Below are 23,715 nucleotides of genomic sequence, written 5' to 3'. Positions count from 1 at the left end.
GGGATGCGTGGGAGAAAAAAATATGCCAGTTATTTGGGTTTGGAAACACGAATAATTGGCGAGGGGGGTTGTACAATCAACATAAATAGGCATCATCCTTTGGTCTCAGGAAGAGTTGATTACTCAGGAAATGAAAGGTTTTCTTTTCATATATGATGTATTCTTATTCCATGTAAGTAGCAAATTTGATTATGCCTAGCAATCATGAGTTCACGTAAACAATTGGTTTTTCTTTGCATGTTCCTTAGTTATTAATTGGTATTGCGATGTCAATTGATAGTTCCCAGTTCCGTTGGAGAAACTTGTTGTATATTAAATACCTATTTCATGAGAATAAATCATGGGAGTTTTCCTATAACATTATTCAATTGGTATCAAACCATTGGTACGATTGGTGTTAATTAGGCAACAACCCCTGGTTGAAGTAGCTTGATGTCAAGGGGAGAGAAGATGATGGCCAGTATGCTCAGAAGGAGTGTGTTGTTGTTGTGAAAAGAACCCTCCAAAACTTTTCCTACACTTAAATTTTGGAGCCTACTATGGATCTCCCGATCGGTCATTCCATGGTCACTTCTTGATCAATCAAAGTCACTTGCTCACACATGCTCAGTTTACAATGAATTCATGAATGTATTCTTCCATGCAAGCTTGAACAAGCATAAAAATGGTCCGTCAAGACAGTGTCTGTGCAATGTTCAACCCATATCGATAGTGAGTGTACACTATCATTGACAATCCCTCACTTTGGTTGTGTTTGTACCTCTATTTTGGCAAGTTTTTCAAACTATCACTTTTGCGCACCTTCGTTTTCGCGAGTGTTGTTTTCATGCTTTCGAATGTTGCTCTTTCTTGCTTTCACTTTAATTAATGTCGTTTTCATGTTATCTTCACTATGGCATGTGTCACTTTCATTATCGTTCGTATATCACAAGTGTCACTCTCCCTTTTCTCTTCATATAGTAAATGTTGTCTTTATGCATGTTAGCTATAACACAATGTGTATAAGCTCATTTTGGTGGTTCCAAGGATTTATCTTTATGGAAATGAGTCGATCTTACCATGTAAACACCTATCGCACTCATTCCAAAAGTATATCAAACTTAGCACACAACGCTTGAAGTAAGATTTGAAGGGAAAATAACGGTCAAACCTGTAGCGTGCAGTGGAAAACGGTGGCAGAAAGGAGCATTAGATCATCTTCATACATTTTTGTTTCAGGGATACCTAAGTGTCCATGAGTTTGGGTGACAGTTAAGAATGTAGAAGTTGTTTTTGGTTGCAAATATCAAAGATTGTTGAGTTGTTATATGCAATGATGATGGATGATGCTACACTAGTGCCATGAGAAGAAGAGATAGGATATTTCCTTGGGTTTGAAATGTTTGGTTGTCTAGGAGCACATGCTTATATGACAATTTTTTTGTATAGTTGCTAAGTTTTATTGTTGATGAAAAAAGCTACCAAGGCTTTCTAAGTATTTTCCATATGCCTACAACTAAGCGGAATATTGAAGCAGTTTGTTTGACATAAATATTTGTATATCTTGAGTAGTGAATTGACAAGATATTGAGAAGTCATAATCTATTACTACTAATATGAATATGTATAGGGTGCATCTTGATTCTATGTGGGATATGTTGACTAGGTTTGACAAAGATTGTATGAGTGAAGGTTTCATTGCAAAGTATACAAGATAGAGCTTCCTTGACAGAATATGGCTTAACAATTCAACATTGCATATATATATTGCTTGATGAAAGGTATGAAAATGTGTTGGTTGTGAAGCTAGGGTTTGATGAACAAAAGTAGATTTGATTGTTGAAGTAAAATTTCTATTGCAGAGATCGGATTGATTGTTGAGCATTGTTTTGGTAATTCATTGTTGAGCATAAGTTGTTATGGTTATTTCTACATTGATATTGACCGCAGAGGGATACAATCTGAAAATTGTGAAACTTGGTCTGTCGGTTGATTAGGGTGGCAGAGTGGTGCAAAGAAGGAGAGTGGAGTCTCCTTCAGGTTGAAGCCTAATACCACTTCAAGGTATCAAGGTAGTATTAGGACAAGTTGGAGCCTACACAGGGTGTTGGAGCATCCTTCCAGTTGCATCTAGTATGATAATTAAATAGAATCTATAACAGTAAGACTCACCTAAGACCTTACCATCGAGCTACCCTCTATCTTTGGGGGATGCGTCGGAGAAAAAATCTGCCAATTATTTGGGTTCGAAAACACGAATAATGGCGGAGGATAAAAAAATCCCCAAAGGAAACTATTTGCTAAGGGTCATAGGCTACCTAGATGTTTTTACATGACTTTATAAGCATACTAGAATCATTTTTACAATGAAGGCCCACAAGGCTGCAGAATTTGGAATTACAACTTTGATAAAATGTTGAAAATAAATAATGATATTTGGATGTTTGATTGTTCGAACATGATGAAGTCCTTTTGGAAAAAATGTATGTTGCTATAGGTTAGTTGACACGAAGTGCTCAACAAGAGGTTTATAATTTAATATTAGCCCCTCTAAATTGTCTTCTAGCAAAATCTAACATAGGGCATAGTCTAACCTACCTTACTAGAGCTGACATCACCCTTTTTATTTGTTTCTTATGCATATCTAATATGCCACAAAACAATTTACCCTAGCCTAACCCTAACCTCTATTTGAAGGCCTTGTCCCATTCTTGTTGAATATCATTTTAGGTCATTTTCTAAGGTTGTTATATGACATTGAACACCATTTCATTGAAGATCATCCAAACCCTAACTTATAGCAACCCATCTAGTGATCTAGGCTTATAGTACTTGAACCCTAGTATACAAAGCCTAGGCCATCTTTAGCCATGCCAAGTACTTTATCCATCTTTATACCTTCAAAAATTTATCACCATGAGCCTTAATGTTAAATTTGGCAACTAGGGCCAAATTCCACTTTGAATAGCTCATTTGATGAAGATAATTATTGCATTAAATTCCTCTTTTCGAGAGGACCAAAATCGACCTAAAGAACATCAAATTTGGATAAGGAGAAATGTGTTTTTGAATTTACGCCCTCTCATATGCAAGTTTTCAAGGTCATCCTCTACTCCATGTAGGCTCATAAAGCCTAACCAACATGTCTCTTGACCCTATCCAATTTATATAAATAGAGGTGTCTTCCAACCTCATTTGATACATCGAAAAGGGCTTCATTATGTCTGAGACAGTCGAGTTTTTGGAGGAGAATGAAGGGCTATTTTTTTTTAGGTGTCTCTTCTACAAGAAGGTCGAGATTCTTCTGTTGGGTAGGCCACGAGGCTTAAGGGAAATTCTGGGCAGTATTTATCATCCTTTGTTGACCAAGATCCAACAAGAATGTAGTCACGGGTCTGAGGGTTGTTTGGAATATATTTAGGGTTATCTTGTATGGAGTTCCTCTTGTGCAGGTGGGTCGCAGCTCTAGGAGTTTGTTTCAGGCAAGCCGCAAGCCTAAAGAAGCTTGTTATGAGGTTACAAGACTGCTCAGATAAGTTGCAGACATCAGGAGGGTTTTAGAGGTAAGCTTAAGGGCTGAAACTAGCCCAGATCATCCCTAAAGACCAACAAATGATAGCTCCTTGTGTGCCAGGGTAAGTCACACTTAAAAGAAGGTGGTTTGGAATAGTTGAGCAAGACAGCAGTATATTGTAAGAAACCCTAACCAGACCATGGGTAACTACCGTTGACAAAGTGCTGGAATTGCAGCCTTTTGAGCCATCTTCTTGTCTAAGGTTGGATCTTCAAATTGGCAAGTCATTTTGACTTTAAGTTATTGTACTCTCTCTCTCTCTCTGTTGAACATTCGATATTAATAATAAGAAGATTTGATCAAGGGTTTTCCCCATCTTGGGGTTTTTCCCTAGCTTGAGACATATTATTGTGTCTTCTTGTCTTGGCTTGTCTTGGCTTGTCTTTTTTATTTATTGTACATGTCCTTTCTTCAGTTACTGTCAATATGATAATGTTTCACGTGATTGCTAATGGTTTAATAATTGGGCTAATATGAGAATTGAAGCAATTGTCCTAAGCAAAGAACATGTTATCCTAAAATTAACATGGTATCAGAGCTATGGAGAGGACAAGCCCAAGCAAGAGTAAAAGCAATCTCTAAAAGAAGATCTCCTCAGTTTAAGGCTTCATGAACCGAGCTCCTTGTGGCATTAAATCAAATTTTGAGTATGATCTCAAGCCATGATCACTATGACTAAGCCCTAATCAAAGAGTCTGTGACAGTAGAACTATCTCTCTGTTTCTAACTGAGTTTGGAGACTCTCCTGTGCATTTACTTGTGGAAGGATATTTTGTATGGAGATCAAAATCTTCTGTGACTCTGGAGATAGGGTCAAACCACTGTGATTCCTTGCTTGAAAGGTTACAGTACTTGTTTTGGAGGACCAAAATCATCAGGCATGAAACTGGAGTGACAAGTTTCATGCCCAGGCATTCGCATTTGTATGGTATCTCAAGATCAACGTGGATCAGCAAATAACATTGTTGAAAAGAATTAAGGTCTAGCCAAATTCGAATTGTTTTGTGAAGATCTCATTAATCTTTGCAGACCTGTGAAGAATGTACATCAAAAATCATGACTAGCCAATCAGTGACATGCTAGCTCATTTATAGTGACGTCTTCACTAGTGTATATATATATTTATATTTGAGGGAAGTAAAGCCGACTTGACTGAACAAACTAAGCCAAACGCACTAGTTAATGATTCAGAATTTTTGCATGGTGGAAGCCGCATTGAAAAGACTGTGGCATCAGTCCATCCTAGCGTGAATACGTATATAGCTTTAGCTCAGATTAAGCCAACTCGTGTAGTCCTAGACGAATTGTATTGAAGTGATTACAGCTTCAGATGATGGTCTTTTATGAGACTTTTTTATACGTATTCATCTGCTTCAACACCATTGCCTACAGTAAGGACAGAGTGCATCATTTGCTACACAATAGATTTTCATCATTCTATCATCCTCGTAGCAGTAAGGGCTTCAAGCTTAATTATTACATTAGTTTCAATAGCAGGGTTTTGGAAACAGTCACTTCAAAGAATTAGATATTTGTTGGTTGACTGATTTGTGACTAAAGCACGTGTCTGGAGCTTATTCCTTGAGACTAGACCAAGAATTTAAGGTTGATCAGTGATGTGCTAATTAGATGCTTTGCATGCTAAACCGAGACACGTCTGTGGACATACGTTTGCTCATTATAAAGCATAGTTCTGAGATCTCTAAGATATTGTTTGCAAGGAACTGTTATCACCCCAAGAAACTCTCCTAGGTTGTATCTCAGAGATGCTCGGGAACATTACAAACTCAACAAAAATGTTGGAAATGGGTGGATGAATGGAAGGAATGATGCATATTCAAGCCAGATAACCACTTCTACTATGCTTAACCCCAGACATGGGTGAACACCCCCAAGCTACAAGGCTTTAGACCACCAATTACTCACAGTTTGAGGATTAAGTGAATATGGAGAATACTGACCACATCAGCAGATGCACAAGACCATGTGATGGTCGGCTGCAACCAGTAAAGAGGTCTGCAAATCTATTTCTTAATACACAGACAGGATGATAGCTCTCTGGCACTAAGTAAACAGAAACCTGCATAGCACATTCAATGATACATACTAGATTCTAACACAGAGGTGGGATGACAGCCCCTCTAATGCTAAACATCAAGGGCACATGAAAAATACATAACAAGCACGGCCTAGAACAGAGTAGAAATGGAAAGTGAGCAATTAACAGCAAAAGAAGCTTGTATTAGCTGAAAATGAAGACCAGATGCTGCAGGTATCATAGTAGTTACAGTCTCCAGAAGTTGAACCTTACATCAAAACAACAACCATCAAACCTCATTACATCTGTTTGTTGGGTATATATAGAGTTTTATTACAGAGATATTTTGCTATGTTATGCGTGGAGGGGTCATAATGGACCACCAACCACCTTAACTCTCTGATGGAGTCTCTGCTACACTCTGCTTGCTTCAATAAATTAATTTGACATTCTCTGATACTTTGTTGTACTCCTCGAGTAGGTGGAGTGTTGTATGAATAAATTTCCATAACTGCTGAAGGCATTTAACTGCTCGAGGATTGTCCTTTCTCTCTCAGCCATGCTGCTCTTGAATGCGGTTGTTGAGGAGTAATGGCGCAGGGTACTAGATTTTGGCCTCCTTCTTCCTTCGGGAACATGGTATAGGTCAGGGACACAAAGACTGCATGGCAGATGCATGGGCAGGGCAGGAATAAACATCAACCATTAGATCAAACAAACGAACGGCGAAGATCTCCCAGCGGGAGGTATCAGGAAGAAACGGGTGGAGTGATTATGAGCCCTCGGATCTCGCAGATGGACGGTGGAGATCAGTTTACAGGGGATATCGAGAGGAAGCGGGAACAATAAACGTGAGTTGTCGGATTGCGGGCGAGCAGATATGACGGCTATCGAATGGCAAAGGTGCACGGATGATAGCGAGTGGGGAATGGGCGCATGGGCGGTAAGCGGTATTCCCCGCACCACTTACGGGGTCGGGTGGTATTCGTACAACGGGCGCGCAATCACAATCATCGTGCGACACGTGGCGGATGTGACAGGCGGAAAACCGCTTTCCCCGCGGGTTAACGAGTGGGCAGCGCACGCGATCGGGAGGTGTGAATGCCGTCGAATCATGCAACGGACGGTTGGACGGCGGGGGAAACAAACGGAGTTTAATGCGCGAGGAAAAAATGTTTTGACGTCAGGGACCGTTGGATCAGGACGATCGACGGCGGAGATTGGTCTGCGGGGCGTGGGCTGGAGTCATCGTATCGGTAATTTCCTTTGATAATTCTTTGGGCCTTATACACATGCGATCTACCGATTGCGATTAAACCTGCGGACCCGATAAAGGAATTAATTGTTTTAGAATGACTGAAGAAGGGAGAATGAGGGAAGGAGAAATAGGCGATTTGCGATAGCAATTGAGGGAAAAGGGCTTATAGCGCTTTTTGCGAAGGCGCGCGGTTATGTGACCATTTGAACTTGGCGCCAGGGGCTAAGGAAATATGGGTTATGCATAGTTTAGAGGAACAAAACAGAGGCAGCAGGGTGAAAGGAATTAAGCGAGGGAATAGGGAAAGGCGAGGATAACCAGTGTAGACCATATCTGAGCCAGCAACCAAGGACCGAGCTTATTCCTCCTCCTCGAAAATCAACAACATGTAGCAAAGCTAACAGGAACAGTTCTTGAGCTTAATGGTTGACTAGAGCAATTGTTGTTTTGGCTTGAAAATTTTAATGAATGATGGTTTAATGGTATTTTTTGGGCATCTGTGGTTTCTTCATGTGTGAAGTCAACCTTGTACATCAGTTGACTGCTCAGGCATCTATATAAGCCTCTTTAAGGTCAAGAATTCATCTTCAACAATTTAGGTAAAGTATCAGTTCTTAAAGTGAAGGCAAATCATCTGAAGCAATATTAGAGGCACATCATCTTCACCAAGACAGATCAAGCATCAAAGGACATCATCCTCAAGCATTTCTAATTACATCTGTACTTCAACACATGAGGTATGATTTTTGCATGAGGTAGGTACTATTGAGATGGCATCATATTTGCAGTCAGACCTGTAGTGGCATCAACATATATATATATATATATACATACAGTCAGCAATAGAAAAAGTATTGGTATGTGGCATCCTTGTAGTCCATAAGTCATTATGGTATTTTGGCAAGTCATATGGAAATTCTGATCAAAGTTGGGATCAAGTCATGGCCTTGGACATTTATCTCTCTGTTGAACTTCCAGCTCCTCTTCAAAATCCTCATCATACAAATAAAGGAAGAGGCATAGTTCTATTGTTCCTAGCCCAATTGCATTCATAAAGAAAAAGGAGTCTAGTCTCCTATGCGTAAAGGAGACCTAGGACAATGGATTATTAGTAAAAGCTCATCACCTTGTTCTTCAATTTTGGACAGTAGCGCAAAAGCATTAATGCATCTGTACATTCTACTGAGATAAATGATGTCAATATACGTTTCTGTATGAGATCAATGACTTGCACATTGACATAATCAACTCAATATCAGTTGAAGCCAACTTGTGGAGATTTTTTGTCTTACAGTAGCTACAGGCATCAAGAAGTGAAAGCATCTGACTCTAGTAACAGAATGAATCCTCCTGTTTTGAGAAGAAAAATTGTAAGCTTCAATACAGTCATAGGAAACTTCAGTAGCAGAGCAGAGAATCTGCTGAAGACAAGTCTCTAGGATAAGATCTTGAATTTCTCAAAAGGAATGGTCTTCCTGAAAGTATGAAGACCTGTAGTTATCAAGGATAGAACCCTGTGCAGTGAAGATTCTTGGTTATATGCGGCATCAATTCTACTATTTGTGGCACTGCCCTAGGAATAACATCTCAGCATATGCAACTCAGCATCATTTATGTTGTCTTTTCAGTCCAGAATCATGTATGATATCATTACAAGTCCAGTGGTCGTGATGATATATTGATGACAGTGTTATAGTCTTGCTCACAAACGAAGTTGTGAACAAGACAAATGTAATCTTTGGATAGCCTATCTTTTGAAAGATCATCTACTATGAAGAAGCTACAGGGATCTGACAGTATAAGAAATTGCAGCACCCTTGACTTTGATAAGGGGTGCAGCACACTTGAAGCTTTCAGATCAGCTAGGAGAAGAAGTGCATGGCACTTTGGAACAGTTCTTTGTATCGATCCCTATCAGCATGAAAGCAAAGAAGAAAGTGTGATGAGCAGAAGATCCTGATTTTGGCATCTTGGATGCATTAAGTCAGGTCCTATAGGTATGGATGCCAGAAAGACCCTTCCTCATCATGGATTGGGTAAATTGATACGCTAGTAGCTGTCATCTAGTGATGAAGGATCATACAGTTGTGTTGAAATAATCTCATGGGAATATCTTTTTTAAGAAGGACCATAATCCACCTAAATAAAGGCTTCAGAGGGAGCTATAAAATCCCTGATAACTTTGCTTGTCCAATGATTTTTGATGGAAGCAAGTGATGTCAGCTATAATAGCTCATAATTTTGTTACCTTAGAGGCTACATGTAAGTTGCATGATTATGATTGGATGATTTTTGGCACATGGATTAAAGGATTAATAACAGGTTGTAGATAGCTCGATGGTTATGTTTTGGGCAAGGTTACTTTCCCAATATTCAAAGGGAGCTATGATGTTTATTGATGATGTATGTCCTACATAAGAGGAAGTTGAATTTTAAAGTCAAGTTTATCTTCCTTCAGAAAGAGGTTGTAAGTCATGAATAGACCATATAAAGAGGGTCTCGGTTGAACATTGAGCTTTGGGAACTCCTAGGGGCCTGGGGTACTTCTTGATATTATGAGCAACCATAGGGTGAGTGGTTCACCTTCCCCTATAGGTACGCTAGGTACAGGGCGAGTGGTTCACCTTCCCCTGTGATACTTCATGATCAATGACACATAGGGTGAGTGGTTCAGCTTCCCCTATCGTGGTTTTCATGTGTGTAGGTTGAGTGGTTCACCTTCCCCTACTATTGATGACATATGCATAGGATGAGTGGTTCACCTTCTCCTATGGCATATGAGCAGGATATGCGGTTCACCTTCTCCTGCGGCTACCCCTTTTAGAGATGCATATAGGCATCTGTTGACATGTCAATGGTGTTAGCGCTCGAATTTGCCTCAGGCTGAGGAAGGCAAAACTCAAGGCAACATCAAACCAAGCTCAGCCTCGTAGCTAGCCCTACGAGGACAGGAGAGGGCTCTCTCCGGGTCAATCTCGGCAGACAAGTTTTCAAAGGGGCTGAGATGACCGATAAAGAATGCTGATTTTAGGCTAGTAAATTGATAGAAAGGGATTTTTTTTTATAAATGATTGGTTTTCTGGGCTGCATGGGCAAAAAACAGCTTGAAACAGAGAAATATAATCAAAAACACAGATTATCTCCTGAGGCAAGGTAGGCAAGAAATTTTAACATCAAATTGAGATTAAATGGAATGGCAAGACTGTTGAGGAGTTGACAAGGGCATAGAAGATGAATCCTTGTCAAACAGAAGAAAACATTAAATATGAACAAACTTAAAGGCAGAGCATACAAATTATGAATTCTACCTTAACTCTTCATTTGTTCAATTGGAAACGATCATGAAACGAAATGAACACATAACAGGCTAGTAAATTGATAGAAAGGGATTTTTTTTTATAAATGATTGGTTTTCTGGGCTGCATTGGCAAAAAACAGCTTGAAACAGAGAAATATAATCAAAAACACAGATTATCTCCTGAGGCAAGGTAGGCAAGAAATTTTAACATCAAATTGAGATTAAATGGAACGGCAAGACTGTTGAGGAGTTGACAAGGGCATAGAAGATGAATCCTTGTCAAACAGAGGAAAACATTAAATATGAACAAGACAATCTACAAGTCGAATGTCACATCAACAGCAAACCATCTTCCCCAGTATGGTCGCCACTATGTTAGCGCTCGAATCTGCCTCAGGCTGAGGAAGGCAAAAACTCAAGGCAACATCAAACCAAGCTCAGCCTCATAGCTAGCCCTACGAGGACAAGAGAGGGCTCTCTCCGGGTCTATCTCGGCAGACAAGTTTTCAAAGGGGCTGAGATGACCGATAAAGAATGCTGATTTTAGGCTAGTAAATTGATAGAAAGGGATTTTTTTTATAAATGATTGGTTTTCTGGGCTGCATTGGCAAAAAACAGCTTGAAATAGAGAAATATAATCAAAAACACAGATTATCTCTTGAGGCAAGGTAGGCAAGAAATTTTAACATCAAATTGAGATTAAATGGAACGGCAAGACTGCTGAGGAGTTGACAAGGGCATAGAAGATGAATCCTTGTCAAACAGAAGAAAACATTAAATATGAACAAACTTAAAGGCAGAGCATACAAATTATGAATTCTACCTTAACTCTTCATTTGTTCAATTGGAAACTATCATGAAATGAAATGAACACATAACAGGCTAGTAAATTGATAGAAAGGGATTTTTTTTTATAAATGATTGGTTTTCTGGGCTGCATTGGCAAAAAACAGCTTGAAACAGAGAAATATAATCAAAAACACAGATTATCTCCTGAGGCAAGGTAGGCAAGAAATTTTAACATCAAATTGAGATTAAATGGAACGGCAAGACTGCTGAGGAGTTGACAAGGGCATAGAAGATGAATACTTGTCAAACAGAAGAAAACATTAAATATGAACAAGACAATCTACAAGTCGAATGTCACATCAACAGCAAACCATCTTCCCCAGTATGGTCGCCACTATGTTAGCGCTCGAATCTGCCTCAGGCTGAGGAAGGAAAAAACTCAAGGCAACATCAAACCAAGCTCAGCCTCGTAGCTAGCCCTACGAGGACAGGAGAGGGCTCTCTCCGGGTCTATCTCGGCAGACAAGTTTTCAAAGGGGCTGAGATGACCGATAAAGAATGCTGATTTTAGGCTAGTAAATTGATAGAAAGGGATTTTTTTTTATAAATGATTGGTTTTCTGGGCTGCATTGGCAAAAAACAGCTTGAAACAGAGAAATATAATCAAAAACATAGATTATCTCCTGAGGCAAGGTAGGCAGAAAATTTTAACATCAAATTGAGATTAAATGGAACGGCAAGACTGCTGAGGAGTTGACAAGGGCATAGAAGATGAATCCTTGTCAAACAGAAGAAAACATTAAATATGAACAAACTTAAAGGCAGAGCATACAAATTATGAATTCTACCTTAACACTTCATTTGTTCAATTGGAAACGATCATGAAATGAAATGAACACATAACAGGCTACATATGAAACAAAGGATGACACAAATGTTAAATTTCATACCACAGGAATCTCAGGGGTCAGAGCTGCATTTTTTATTAAAATCTCTGTCAAAACTGTACAATAGAAGCTCTGTTTTTCTCCACCAGCGCTCAGAACTTTTTCTCTCTCCATTACAAATGTTTTTAATACAATTAATAAACTTTTCTAGAGGAAAACAAATCGACCCCAAAACAGGGGCGTTGTTTCACCTGAAGCTACAAAAATAGAAAAGAATCTCTAAAGATAGAAAAGCCTTCCATTATTCCAGCTTCAATGACCCATGAAAACTAATCCTGGAGCGTAGACTAACTAAAGACAGAAATAGGCTATCGAACCTTTGAATGCCACTTTGCAACTGCAGTCAAAAAATAGATCATCGGTTCCTATTTCTCTGCTATGATAGGTGTCTTTGTTTAAATATAAAACTGATCCTTTAAATAAGTTTCCACCTGAACAATCACAGCTGCAATTTACCAACCTCACCACGTGTTTTCAGTTTGAAGACATTTACCTGTGTCACCACCGTTTGATTACCAGCTTGACATGTGCAACACCATTAGCGATAACATTGCTGAGGTGGAATGTTATGAAACGTTGTTTCAAACCGCCATTCACTCTCTGAATTACATGAACATATAATTGATAATCAATGCAGAAGAACCTGTCCTAATATCCTAATAAAAATGTACGTTGTTACCAATAAAATTACAAGTTACTCCACAAGTATAGCCAAGCTTATATCCTGAAAGTACTAGATTAACTATGTAGCTATCCATGTCAATGATTTGTTCAATTCGAGACCTCCACACTACAAACTGGGCATATCTTATTTATTTGAAGCCAAATTTTGATGCAATCTGAATGGTATTGATGCTTGCATGGAAGGGTCTGTATTATATCCCTCCTTCGTGATTGAAGTCTCCAAGACCTGTAGATAAATTTGTAACTGGTTGACAATCGATAAATTAACTGTCATTTTACAGCTGATTCAATTACAAGATTACTGCTTCTAGCCTTTTCATGATTTTGGCATATCTATCTTGGACTCTGAACATTCTGTTATTTCGTAATCGTGGATTGATTCTGATTGAATTTGCGATGTGTCATTGATCTTCAATAGCTGTAGATTCCCTCTATCGTTGTCATCATCAGGTCTGGTACTTACTCTTCTCTTGGCCCTCTGCTGCCATTCTGACAGTCCCTGACGAACTCTCTCTCCAAATAATGTCATTTTATATGAGGTACCCATCTGAGTAACAAGGGCATAGAGTGGAAAGGTACTATAGCTGCAAAGAACTTGAATAATTATCCCAATCATAAGCCTTGGAATTATATAGCCAACTTTCCCCATAATGCACGAGTGGAAACCGTAAGTTGTCAGTATCCAGAAGAAAAATGCGATTTCAAAAGCATTCTTCTACAACAGTGTGCTTCTCTGCAACTTCTTGGGCTATCTGAGTAATAATATGCTCCAGTTTTGTACCCACAACTAGTAAAAGAATCAAAGGGATGAAAGCAATCCAAAAAATGGCATGCCAACCATGAATATTGAGGAGCAAGTAGATCACCACCAAAGACCAAAGGTATCCACTTAGATTAACAACCTTCTTGAAGTCAGCTTCAAGTGTTCTCAACATGTACTTGTGAAAATCAAAATTTGGGTTTGAGCTGCAATGTTTCTGAATGAAGCCCAATCGTAGAGTATTGTAATCTGTCTTTGTTACTGAGCCATAAAATTGCTTAAAAAATGAAACCATCCAACTTAGTAAAGCTGACTTTCCCCATATCCCCATAACATGGTTCTTGACAAAATCATGATGTGCAACACTGATGAAATGTTTCTTCATAGTTTTTTTTTGGATTGAATCTATTTGGTCGAATGCCTCTCCCAGGACCTCCATGTGCGGATCTTTGCAATTCCCAGAAGTGTGGTCATAACAGAAAATAGCACATAGACGACAGCCAGAGCAAATATGAAGATATGCAACTCATGCATTGCTTCTATGGACAAGAAAGGTTTCTTTCCCTCCTTACAGTGACTTGCTTCGGAACCCCCCGATGACAGTAGATGTCTATTATTGGATCCAACAAAAGATGTTAACACTCTAGAATGGATCGCAGCCTCTGAAGCAGGGCCTTCAGTGAGTTCATGCCTTCTGCACGGTAACATGCGATATGCAATGCTTTCTGGTATGCAAAGGCGATTGATTGCCCCTTGAAAAACAGTAAGCAATATGGAGATAAATCCCAGAAGCATCAACTCTTTTTGCATCTTCACTAGGGCATCATACAATGGTTTTTGGCTCCAATTTCTGAGCTCTGTCGCTGTGTGGGTAGCGCCCCTGCCCAACCTGATGCGTAGCGCGCCACTGGTGCGTAGCGCACACCTCCAACGTGTAGCGCACACCTCCAGATCTGCTCCACAGTTGTGAAAACCACGATTTCACCCTTGTAATGCGCCTTTGACCTCTGCTTTTAAATTTGGTGGAAATGACTTGCCTGTTGGACATATAACAATAGAGTTTCACTATGTTTCTGTGGCGAATGGTTCCCAATGTTTCAACTTCCTCCTTGGACAACTCCTTGGACAATCAATGGTCATACTCTCACCGTAAATGCTTCCCACTTCGTTATTCATTCTGATATCATCTATACCCATTTTGGATTTCGTCCAGAGGTGCTTCACTGCCACTGTTTGATTGTTGGGTATGTCAGCGCGATAAACCTTGTTGGATGCTCCACTTCTAATTACATTTGCTTTGTTTTCCAATTTCATTTGTTTTCTCCAACCTATCTGCTTGGTGAGGAACATACCTACGGAAAAATACAAGTACATTGACAAGTAACGAGGTGCATTGAATACCTGCGACAGTAATTTTAATACTAATTTAAAACTGTCAGCGGGTGTTGATCCACAGTTGAGCTCCATGGAAAATTGAGCTATATGTTTGCTGAAACTGGTGAAGACAATGCAGTGACAGAGTTGCCTTTGAAGCTGAAACAGGGTTGTCATTTGAAGAATTGGAAACTTTGAAACATTTTAACACATTTGATGATTTCTTTGGTTGTTTCTGCAGGGGTTGGAGCTACTGAAGCTGCTGCCATTGAAGACTGTAAAGCTTTGGAACATTTACCTATTTATTACAAAAACATATTTGATGATTTCTTCTTCAAAACAGGGTTTTGAAGAAGAATCTATTTCACATTGATGACATTCCTGAAATAAACATCTACTAAACCTTCTCCTAGCCTGCAAGTGTTATTGAAACATCAAGCTTTACAAACATCTAAGTAGCAGTTGGTGAAAGCTAATTGTCATTGGCCTGCATATTTGAACTGATATTTTGACAGCCACCTGTCAATTTGACTCTGACAGAGAAATTTGAGAAGACGAAGTCTAACAAATGGGACGTGGTTCATCCTTTCCTCACATGTAGGATGTGTTGAAGAATCTAGGGCAAGTAGGATTGATGTGATTCTTCTTTAACTTGATAACTATTTGTGAGACATTTTAATTTTTCTTCTTAGCACAATCTTCTCTTTGACATTATTAGAGTTTCTGTCTCTTATTTCATCAAATAGCAACCAAAACCAAAGAGACAAGAACACAAAATGTTTGGCTTTCTGCCAGGGCCAAAACCTCTCCCTCTTGGAGAGGAAAACCCGCACACAATTCTTCTTACAGAGATTGCATTTGACAAATACCAAGACCATGACCCTTGACCTATTATTCCACTCCAAGACCAAGACACCAATCCTCTTCTTCGTCATGGCTGAGATCATCATCACTGCTACTAAAGTCATCATTGTTGATACACTTAAGTCATCATCATTGTATCATTGAGATCTTTACACCTTGCTGCACCTTCACAGAGAATATTGCTACACTTTTACTAAGATCAGTGTTATTCCTTCATTGAGACCTTTACCATGAAGCTGAGATCTATATACTGAGGTATTTAGAGCAAGATCATGATTGCTTCCAGAATACTTGTTGAGACAGAGACCAATATTGAGACCTTCATTATGCCGAGATAGTGAGGCTGCTTCACTGTGTTAGTAGGTTGAGACAGTGACCAATATTGAGACCTTCATTATTGTTGCTACACTGAGACAATGACTACTTTCCTTGTATTGAGATCATGATTGTAGGTATGCTGAGATTGCCACCACCGAGGAGGATGAGACTGCAATCTTTCCTCACTGTAATTGTCCACGGAATTGCAGAGGCATCCGAGACTGAGCCTTCCTGTACCTATCCGAAATTACAGTGATGTCTGTACTTACCCGAAATATCAAAATCCTAACTCCTGTAATGCAGATCTATGTCTGAATTCTTCTCTTCTGCATTGATCCGAGATTCATGTACCCACTGCACCCATCCGAATTTCAGAGAAGAAAATTGTGAAATGAAAATCTTGTTTTTCTGTGGTAACCCTAACTGTGTATATATAGTAGTTAGGTCTCTATATTTGAGCCGATGTGATAGTGTGAAGTGTTGTTACCTTTTATTGAGACAACATGACATTCTTTATTTTACTTAAATCGATTTGAGGCTGACATGACATCTCTCTTTATCAATTTTCTTGTTGTCTTCTTCATGAGGATTGTGCTGGTCTTGGAGGGCTAATCTAGTCACTAGGTAGACATTACATACATGCTCAAGAAGAGCTCTTTGACTCTGATTTTCTTAGACCTATGAAATGAGCAAGAAACTCATTCTCATAATTTAAAAAATTATATTTATTTTTCTTGACAAGTACAAAATCAAAATTACATTTGTAAATACCGAAACTAGTTACACTTTCTTCAACAGGATGCTCATTCCCTGTGATTGATGGTTGACATGTCAGTGGGACGTGGTTCATCCTTTCCCCACATGTAGGATCCTTCCTACGATTGATGGTTAGCATGCATGTAGGACATGGTTCATCCTTTCCTTACTCTTGATGATTTGCATGCGTGTAGGATGTGGTTTATCCTTTACCAACGTATGGTTCTGACATGTGTGTGTAGGATGCGGTTTATCCTTTCCTACATGTGGTTGTGACGTGTTTGTAGGATGTGGTTTCTCCTTTCCCTATGTGTGATTGTGAGCAGGATGTGATATATTCTTTCCCTGCTAGTGTTACTACATCATCCTACCCATGTAGTCTGGGACACATGGAAAGTACCTTTCATCTGGCCAATGAGTTGGGAAAAGTGGATATGGACCATAGCACTACCGATGGACGCATCATGTACTGTCGTACACCCTATGTCTAAGATGCATGATGTTCAAACAACTTGATCACTTAGGATCAGGTCTGATTAGGGTTCGACTGCTTGATATGTGCACTGACTTTTGTTAGTGGAGAGTGGCAAGGTCATGTGACTCACTCTCGATCAATTCTTCTTCATTATCTATATCAGTGTTCAGCAGAGTTGAGTCGAGATGCAGAGATGGTACATGATGACAGGATGGCATGATGATGGATGGATTGGCACGTGGAATTCTCCCTAGTTGAGAGGGAATGTTATATTTGGAAACTAGGGCCAAATTCTACTTTGGACAGCGCATTTGATGAAGATAATTATTGCATTAAATTCCTCTTTTCGAGAGGACCAAAATCGACCTAAAGAACATCAAATTTGGATAAGGAGAAATGTGTTTTTGAATTTATGCCCTCTCATATGCAAATTGTCAAGGTCAGCCTCTACTCCATGTAGGCTCATAAAGCCAACTGACATGTCTCTTGACCCTATCCAATTTATATAAATATAGGTGTCCTCCAACCTCATTTGATACATCGAAAAGGGCTTCATTATGTCTGAGACAGCTGAGCTTTTGGAGGAGGATGAAGGGTTATTTGTTTTTGGGTCTCTCTTCTACAACAAGGTCGAGATTCTTTTGTTGGGTAGGTTGCAGGGCTTAAGGGAAATTCTGGGCAGTATTTATCATCCTTTGTTGACCGAGATCCAACAAGAATGTAGCCGCAGGTCTGAGGGTTGTTTGGAAGATATTTTAGGGTTGTCTTGTATGGAGTTCCTCTTGTGCAGGTGGGTCACAGCCCCAGAGTTTGTTTCAGGTAAGCCGCAAGCCTAAAGAAGCTTGTTCTGAGGTCACAAGACTGCTCAGATAAGTCGCAGACATCAAGAGGGTTTTGAGGTAAGCTTGAGGGTTGAAACTAGCCCAAATCAGCCCTAAAGACCAGTGAAGGGCAGCTCCTTGTGTGCCAGGGTAAGTCGCACTTAAAATAAGGTGCTTTGGAACAGTTGAGCAAGACAACAATATATTGTAAGAAGCCCTAACCAAACCATGGGTAACTATCATTGACAAAGTGTTGGAATTGCAGCCTTTTGAGCCATCTTCTTGTCTAAGGTTGGATCTTCAAATTGGCAAGTCATTTTGACTTTAAGTTATTGTACTCTCTCTTTGTTGAACATTTGATATTAATAATAAGAAGATTTGATCAAGGGTTTTTCCCTGGCTTGAGCCATATTATTGTGTCGTCTTGTCTTGGCTTGTCTTCGTTATTTATTGTACATGTTCTTTCTTCAGTTACTGTCAATATGATAATGTTTCACCTGATTGCTAATGGTTTAATAATTGGGCTAATATGAAGCAACTGTCCTAAGAAAAGAACATGTTATCCTAAAATTAACACTTAGTATTAGAGTATCATTCTAGGTGATTTAGGAAAGCCTCCCTTGTGGTTTAAATCTGTAATATCCCCAATTTTGATTTTTCATTTAATAAGATTAATGGAGTTTATTGGGGAACTGCTAAGCCTAGCACAATTTTGTAATCTGGGCAATGGAGACATTTTGGATACGTGGGACTTAATAGAAATCCAAAATTCCACCCCTCATGGATTATGCACCCCTTGGAGGAAAAGTCAATTGTGTAGGAAGAGGGGTAGAAATAGTTGGCTGAGGGACCCACAAGGAAAAAGGAGGCAACAATTATAAATAGGGGGTTGAAGGCAGCATAGAGCAGTTTTGATCATTTTTCATCTTACACATTGTTGCTCACGTTGTTTCGCTGAGTCACAGGTGTTGTTTAGCACCACAGGTTTCCAAGGGGAAATCTCACCCTCTTCTTCGGTGGACCACAAGTGCCACCCTAGAGAGGTAAATTCTACTCTTCTTTGGTAGCTAGGAGGATACAACGCAATAGCACGAATTCCTAGCACCAGCGTGACGTAGAAAAAGGAGCTACGCAAGGCTTGGAGTGGTGTTGTGCCGAAGAGAAGAGATTTGTTGTGTTGGGTTGTTTCCTCACAAAAATCCTTGCAGGAAGGAGGGAATTTCCGAGAGTAGAGATGCTTTTTCTCAGCAAAACGAATTGGTGTGGCTGGGCTTGCGTCTTTTTCCCTAGGACTGCGCAGAGGGTGGTGGAGCTATTTGTGGGGAGGCTCGGTGAGTGGGATTGAGGAGCTGGAATTGTTTGGGATTTGATTGGAGGGGAATTGGAGGAGAGTTCTTAGCCTTTGAGGAGCAGAAAACGCTCCCACTATCACAGACGACATTTTCCAGCAGTAGAAGAGGGCCAAGCATTTTGGGGTCAATTTTGGAGCATCAAAACTAGGGCAAACCCTTTCTGGGTTTTTCTAGGTTTATTGAGGAGAGGCCAAGATTAATTTGGCATAATTTTCTGGGCAGATTTGAGGGGTCAAACAGGGGTCCCAACTCAGCCAGCAGCTGGAGGAGCTAGGGGAAATTGGGCCGAAATTCCGAGGTCAACATTTGGCGAATTCCTTCGTGGGTTTTTGTGGGTTATTGGAGGAGAGCCCAGGGTTAATTTCCTAGAATTTTTTGAGCATCGGAGGAGGCCCTAGCAGCCATTTTTTTCCAGCCAGTAGTGTAGATTTCAAGGGCGGCGCAGAACATAGAGGAGAAGTCACTTCCCATCATCCGGGAAACTTGTTTTCTCACTTGGAATTTGTCTATCTTGCCTTTGTCAAGCCCAAATGTTGATTTCTGGTATCATCAAATGTGCTCTAAGTCTCAAATTTTGCAAGGAGGCTTAGGCACATGTATTCCAAAGAACCCAAAAATCGTTTTGGGAAATTCCACCTAGAAACAGTTGTATTAAAATAATTAATTGTTTTTAATGGGACCCTAAGTCTAAACTTAAGAAAATAAAATAATTAAAGGGTATTAATATAAACTGTGGGTGTAACTTCTAGAAGAAGACGAGGATCAAGCAGAAATGATCTTCGCCATTGATTAGCTTCTAATCTGGGTTGTTGAGTGTCAACAAGGAGATTATTTAAGGGGGCTTGAGGGTCACTTGGAAGACACACACAAAGAGAATTCAGAGAATTGATTTTCTGAAGCAAAGTAGCTACCAAGAGATGTTCGATAGTGAGCTTTTGCAGTGAGGAGCAGGAATAGTTGGGTTGGAGTATCTTCTCCATGACCTAGGATCAGCAGTAGAGAGGCATAGCGACACCAAGATGAGGCAGCGCAGACCCAGGAGGGGTTGACGTTGGGCCAGAAGGGCCCATGCAAAGCTGACGCAGAGCCAGAAGGGCTCATGTAGAAGCAGCGCAGTCTTCCAGTGCAGAAATCCGAAACCTGCCAGGGAGCTGAGATTTCTGAGTCAGGAGGGCTGGACACTGCTCCAGAGTGTAGACGTTTCCTAGTTGGGCTGACGTAGTGCCTACACAAGGCCAGCGCAAAGATAGTCAGGGACAATTGTTTCAGTTGCCGAAACAACCGGAATTGTAAGGTAGAGTGAGGTAATCTCACTAATATTTTTTGCCAGTTTATTTTCTCTGTAACTGGATTGCCAGAAGGGCATCCAAAATTGTATTCAAAAACTATTGCATAATAATAAAAACCATCAGAGTTGCTGCACCAATTTTCCCGCATTGGGTTTTTCCAGGGACATTTGTCCAAAAAATATTGTGTCACTTATGCATCCTTCTCTATTTGTTATGTTCTTGTTTTGGGCAAATTAATTAATTAAGTGAAGGTTAAAGTGTGTTAGCTTCGATATTTGCTATAGGAAACAGTAAATAATTTGTTTCAGTATTTAACAGATAGGAGAAGTTTAATTAGTTGCTGCAATAGGTGATTTGGGTGGGATTCTCGAATTTTCACATGGTATCAGAGCATTGCAGGTGAAGCAAGAAAGAACAATACCAGAGACCTAGCATTGAGCAGAAGAGGGAGTTCGAAAAAGTTGCAGGAGGCAGTAGTTCGAAACCCCAGAGGGTTTGCGCAGTTCTAGCCGGAGGGCTGAAATTTCGAGGCAGTGTCTCTCCAAGTGAGTCGACAGAGAGAAGGGCTTCCAAATCAAGTTTTTGTCGGGGCAGAGGGAGTAGCGTAGAAGCCTCAGCGTGAGGAGAGCTGGTGGGACACAGTGTTTTCTACAAGCAGTTTTGCTAGGCAAAAAGACATCAGAGGAGAAGGAAGGAGCACGATTGAGGGAATTTCTCCTCAGAGGACTTCCAACCAAGGAGTCTGAATTCTCACTCGTTGAGCAGCAGTGGAGAGAGGCAGATCTACAAGCTCCAGCAGGGAGTGCGTAGGCCAGTCTAGTGCTGCGTAGAGGAGAGAGGTCATTCAACAGTTCTTGTGGCAGAAATGGAAACCAGTGGCTTGAGGGATCAGGACAGGTTGGATGGGGCATCCAACTATGTCATCTAGAAGGCAAGAATGTCATTCCTTCTAGATGAGCATGCCCTCAAGACATATGTCGACAGCGTGGTGGTTGTGCCTACAGATGCAGATCCGTTGAAGAAATACCGAGCTGAAATGGCAAAGGCAAAAAGAATGATCCTCGACAAAGTGAGGGATCATGTTGTTTGTCACATCACTAGCAGAGGGACTGCTAAGGAGATGTGGGATGCGTTGTCTACACTATATCAGGGATCTTCCGAGCAGTGGAAGATGTACCTTGAACAAAAGCTAAGATCTGCTCAAATGCAGAAGGGGGAGTGTGTGGATCCATTCCTCACGAAGCTTCAGGAGACCTGTGATGAATTGTCTGTTGTGGGGCATACACCTCAAGATTCAGAGTTGGTTAGACTGGCCCTCAATTCTGTCTCAGATGAGTGGCAAGTCTTTGTCCAGAGTATCCTGGGCAGAGCAGCTTTGCCGAATTGGGATGAGATGTGGGCAGCTCTAAAACAAGAGGAGTTGAGGAGAGACTTAGTCAAGGTTAAACTTGACAGAAGCAGCAGCAGTGGGTCGAAGCCCAAGGAGGAGGAGGAGAATGCAGCCTTCGCATCGAAGGGACAGCGGGAGCCGCAGAGACGTAAGGAGGAGGTCTCGAAGATAAAGTGCTTCAGGTGTGGTGAGATGGATCACTACGCTACACAGAATCCTCTCAGGAAGAAGGACAAAGGAGAAACACGATTTGAAGGTTGCGCCCGCAAAGATCGAAGAGGAGGAGTTCGCCATAACAGCCGAGATACCTCCAGGAGGGAGGTGTGCTGATTTGGCGAATTAGTTCGAAAGACTACAGATGGGCAGGATCCTTGAGGAGCCCACCTCTTGGATCAATACCTTGCAATGGGAGCCCAGTTTTGTAGTAGCAGGATGGACTAGTGTTGGATGACGTCGAGGAGTGTCAGAGAGACAGTTGCAGTGGCTAGGAGCACCAGAGTCTAAGTAGCGCAGAGCAGAGTTGTCTACAGTGCAGATGGCATAGAGCAGAGGTCAGCAGTAGCGTAGTAGATTCAGAGGGTCGGCGTAGAGACTAGTAGCATTCAGGCTCCAACATTCACGTGGTATCATACTGAACACAGTTAGTTCAGTAATTTGGGATGTTTTTCCGTTGTTAATTGAGTAGCAACAACAGTGTGCAGTGCAGTGGCAGTTGACATTGGCAGTGCCAATGCCATCAGCAACATGGATGAATAAATTCAGAGGGAGTTGCAGTATGGATGCAGTGTTGACAGTGGCAGGGTTAACAGCAGTATAGATGCAGCATTTGCGCAGTGGTTGCCGGACAGCATGTCAGACATCAGCAGTGCAGAGGGAGATGTTACATAATAGTGTGATGCTCTAGTAGGGTGCATTGTTAGAGCACATTCCACGCTAAGAGGGAGTGTTGATTTCTGGTAGCATCAGATGTGCTCTAAGTCTCAAATTTTGCAGGGAGGCTTAAGCACATGTATTCCAAAGAACCCAGAAATCGTTTAAGGAAATTCAACCGAGAAACAGTTGTATTAAAATAATTAATTATTTTTAATGGGACCCTAAGTCTAAACTTGGGAAAATAAAATAATTAAAGGGTATTAATATAAACTGTGGGTGTAACTTCTAGAAGAAGACGAGGATCAAGCAGAAATGATCTTAGCCATTGATTAGCTTCTAATTTGGGTTGTTGAATGTCAATGAGGAAATTATTTAAGGAGGCTTGAGGGTCACTTGGAAAGACACACACAGAGAGAGTTCAGAGAATCAATTTTCTGAAGCAAAGCAGTTGCCGGGAGATTTTCGATAGTGAGCTTTTGCAGTGAGGGGCAGGGATAGTTGGGTTGGAGTATCTTCTCCAAGACCCAAGATCAGTAGCAAAGAGGCAAAGAGACACCAGGAGGATGCAGCGTAGACCCAGGAGGGGTTGACGTTGGGCCAGAAGGGCCCACACAGAGCTAGAAGGGCTCACGCAGAAGCATTGTAGTCTTCTAGTGCAGAAATCTGAAATCTGTCAGGGAGCTGAGATTTTTGAGCCGGGAGTGCTGGAAACTGCTCCAGAGGGCAGACATTTCCTAGTTGGACTGATGCAAAGCCTGTTGAGGCTGATGCAAGGACAATTGGTTCAGTTGCCAGAATAGCCGAAATTGTCGGGTAGAGTGAGGTAATCTCACTAAGTTTTTCTGCCAGTTTATTTTTTCTGTAACTAGATTGTTG

The 23,715-nt window shown here is 40.7% G+C and overlaps 1 pseudogene; it reads right to left on the bottom strand.

The window, feature by feature from the left end:
• Window positions 1–12,780: 12,780 nt before the first annotated feature.
• The window catches only part of LOC149236603 (MLO-like protein 13 pseudogene), a 30,638-nt pseudogene continuing 19,703 nt past the window's right edge, over window positions 12,781–23,715 (bottom strand).

The sequence above is a fragment of the Pinus tabuliformis genome, chromosome 8 (genome assembly GCF_031772625.1).
Source record: "Pinus tabuliformis cultivar Carrire ecotype Pingquan chromosome 8, CPIR1, whole genome shotgun sequence".
Classification (NCBI taxonomy): domain Eukaryota; kingdom Viridiplantae; phylum Streptophyta; class Pinopsida; order Pinales; family Pinaceae; genus Pinus; species Pinus tabuliformis.
This window is presented reverse-complemented; position numbering and strand designations above follow the sequence as displayed.